The sequence below is a fragment of the Rhododendron vialii genome, chromosome 4a, assembly GCF_030253575.1.
Source record: "Rhododendron vialii isolate Sample 1 chromosome 4a, ASM3025357v1".
NCBI classification, from domain to species: Eukaryota; Viridiplantae; Streptophyta; class Magnoliopsida; order Ericales; family Ericaceae; genus Rhododendron; species Rhododendron vialii.
The window spans coordinates 20,215,701-20,219,375 of record NC_080560.1 but is presented as its reverse complement, the minus strand read 5'-3'; the positions used below and the strand labels follow the sequence as shown (position 1 = coordinate 20,219,375).

Genomic DNA, 3,675 nt, shown 5'->3' with positions numbered 1-3,675 from the left:
TTTAGTACTCATGATTATTTTACTTGGAAAATTAAAGATCAACATCACAGGTATAAACTTGGCATAGAAATCCCATCAGAAACATATGACAATGGTAGCGAACGATTTCCAGGCTCTGCCTTTTTTGTTTCTGTTTTTGGTGTTAGATAAGGCTTCGGAGCTCGTGGAAGAAGAGCTTGCTTAATTTGTGATTTTCCGTGACTCAGGTCTTGTTCTTCCTATATTATAGAACTAGGTTTTCGCCGTCGTGCTTGCACGAAAATTTCGTGCCCGTGAGTTCTTTTTTCCTGCATAAATTGGCATGATATGAAATAACTAATTTGGACTAATTGGAGGGCAAAAGTAATGGGAAACCAAATTGTCAATTGACTCAATTTTTAAAAAATTAAGGCTGAACTTAAATTGTGTCTCCGTTGCAAACTTTACATAGCATTTGAATTCCCAAGTCCATTTTTTATTCACGTCACCGTACACTCTGAGCATGCATATTCAAATAATAAGATCTCTCCCAAACTTGATGACCCTAAATGGAAAACACTCTTCAGTTTTTAAGTCTAACAAAGAACACAACCAAATAGCAAATTGTAAGCAACGCATAAGATACACCATCATATATTTTTTTCATGAGACCATTGTCAGGACAAGAGGCATGATCATTTACACAGAAAATTAAAAAATTAAATAAATTTCGTTTTGTCTATGTCCTAAAAAATATTCATCAAAAGGGGGGAAACATGGCTAAAAACATGATATACAAGAGGAAAGTAGGTTGCTGTTTACTTTTCCTACATAGTTCAGATTTTCCATCACCACTACACCAAGTCTCGCTCTACTAATTTAGGTCACCATGGAATTAGGTCATTCATCAGATAACCGACACACATAGTTACTACTTTGGTACGAAAAGATTAACAAAGTTTGTGGAAAAACTTCATACCCTCTCGAGAAGATATTGCTAGGTATTAGAGCATTTGGGTTGCATCTCCAAGTAACTTTTTCCATAGAGAGAAAGCCAAAGTTGTACATGTCTGCTTTACTTGTCAACCACCCTCTTATTGCATGCTCTGGTGCCAGGTAGGCACTGAACCATCAAAATGTAAATATAAATTCAATATTGTACAAATTGGAAACAAACACAATGGAAGAAGACTTAAATCCAAAATTCAATAAGGAATGTTCTTGTGGGACTATTTTACTTTCGGTCGTGGTTTGATTTTTTGAATTACATAGAGCTTTGGTACGGGTAGTATGTAGCATGAACTCCTACAAATGAAGGCTGGAAATTACTTTCACATATCCTCCAACAATACAAATTCAAGACTCAATCTGCCTACATGGTTAGCATTTTGACATGATCGAAATAGCATGATAATGCTTATCATTCCAATACTAAGGGTACCGTCCGCAAATGGTTTTACATTTGTGGGCGGTACAAAGAATAAAAAATGAAGCTCAATATAACATATCACCTACATTTTTGTCCAAAACGATCATATACAAGCACAAATCCAATTTGTTCAACTTGCAAGTTTTATAGGCTCTTTAAAGAGGCTAACAATATTAAGTCCAATTAGTCCCACATTACCTCAATTATTGCCAAAGGAGAGTCAAATAATTCATAGCACCATCATCAACTGCAACTTCACTGCAATATTAATATAGTAACATAGTCATAGCATTAGATCAATCAGACTATAAGATATAGGATAAAATTAAACACAGTTCTAAAAATCCAAAGCTATACAAAGCCATGACTTTGGAAGTTATCAAGGACCCAACAATCTTATACAAAAGAGATATCACAAACTATAAACTTGTGTTCTAGAACTCAAAGACCATTCAAAGCCCTGACTTTTGAACTTACGAAACTTATTAATTTGAGGTAAACAAAACTGTGAACTAAGAAACAGAATTTCTCTTCAGCGGCCCAACAACAATCTCACACAAAAGAAAAGTTATGAATTTTTATGTAAACAAAAAAAATATAACACAACCGCCATTTAAGAACCAGACCCAATTACAAAATACACAATCCAACCACACAAAAATCTGATCCCAAAGCAAAATCAACCAAACACAACAACAGTAGAAGAAATAAATTCAACAAAACATCCATGAAAACACCAAAAGCACCAAAGAACATGCAAAGGATCTCCCAAAGGCAGAATCATTCATAAGAAAACAGTACCCTAAACTCATCGAGCAACTCAAACAAACTCGAGCTGCACAGAAAAGAAGCAAAATACAGCAGGAAATTGCATCGCGGATAGCACTTAACTGGAAAAATGGGTAAAGCATACACATACCAAGCCCTAAGCGCACACCATGAATCGTAGGAATTGCTTCGCAAATAGCACTCACCGTGAATCACAGTCACAGGCACAGGAACGATTTGAGGCAATCCAAACCCTAAGCGTCGTCAACCAAGCGATGGAGTATGCAATCACTCGCACAGCATCAGATGCACGGCCGAGAGGCCTGGGTTCATAGGCGTAGCATCGTCCAGAAGAATCCAGAAGATGAATAGCGACAAAGAGAGAGAGAGAGAGAGAGAGAACCTGGATCGTTCCGATGTTGAAGATGTGAGGCACGTGGCTCAGACTGGTCTACAGTAGAAAATATACGGTTCAGATCCAAACAGCATTCATTTGTGCCCTTTGACGTAAATACCCCCGAACACAAAACTACAACCCATCCACTCCGAGGGCCTAATTGGAAAAATCGAACCAAAAATTCCAACCCTTTTAGCTCTCTTTTATTAACAGGTTAGATATATATACTATTAGACATTCATTAAATAAATTTATTACTGTACTCAATAATATATAGCACCACCACAACCCCCCAACCCCCCTCCCCCCCCCCGCCAAGAAGACCAAAATGTCCCCAACTCCCACACTTTTAATTAAATTCTTTTTTTTAATTCCTTAATTCTATTATCATATTTATTTAATTCATTATTTATTTATTTAATTACTTATTTAATTTTAATTTGGTTAGCTCAAATAATATTTCAACTAAAATATGTTTTTTACATTTAAATTTGACTTTATATTTAAGGCTCCGTTCTCTTGAACTTAACTTAAGTTTGGAAACTTTGTCCTTATTTGAATTTTTTTTTCACATTTATTAGTTTTGCGTTATTGATTTGTCTCAACGAGAAGAATTAAAGAAATAATTTTTTTTACTTTTACTTAAGTATTTTGAGAAATAATCACTTTTTAGCAAAATACTTGAATAAAAGTAAAAAGGAATTACTTTTCTGATTCTTCTCGTCGAGATGAATCAATAACCCACAGAAGTTTAGCACAAAACTAACAAATGCAAAAAAAAAAAATTCAAATAAGGACAATTTTCAAATTTAAGTTAAGTTCAAGAGAATGGGCCTAAGAACTTTATATTATTTTAATTTATCTTAACAATGAATAATAAATAAATAAATATACACCGTTTATCTATGAAAATTGAAACATTTCCGCTTCAAATGGAATAAATACATCGTTTATATATTGCTCCAATTTTCAATTCAATTGAACCAGTGCGAAGATCTTATTTTTTTTATCATTTAATCCTAAGTGGTCGTGATAAATTTTTTTTCTTTAAGGTCTTTCAACAAGCATCCTAAAACTCCTTATTTAGTTTTAGGGCTCTCTAAGAGTATCCATTGAAAGGTCT

The 3,675-nt window shown here is 34.3% G+C and overlaps 1 long non-coding RNA gene across 1 annotated transcript; it reads right to left on the bottom strand.

Annotated features, from left to right (window-relative positions):
• Positions 1–228: 228 nt before the first annotated feature.
• LOC131322877 (uncharacterized) lies at positions 229–2,725 on the bottom strand. Its single transcript, XR_009198997.1, has 2 exons — positions 1,586–2,725; positions 229–1,064 (listed from the first exon to the last, which is right to left on the bottom strand). It is a non-coding gene; the product is annotated as an uncharacterized LOC131322877 (long non-coding RNA).
• Between the last annotated feature and the right edge of the window lie 950 nt (positions 2,726–3,675).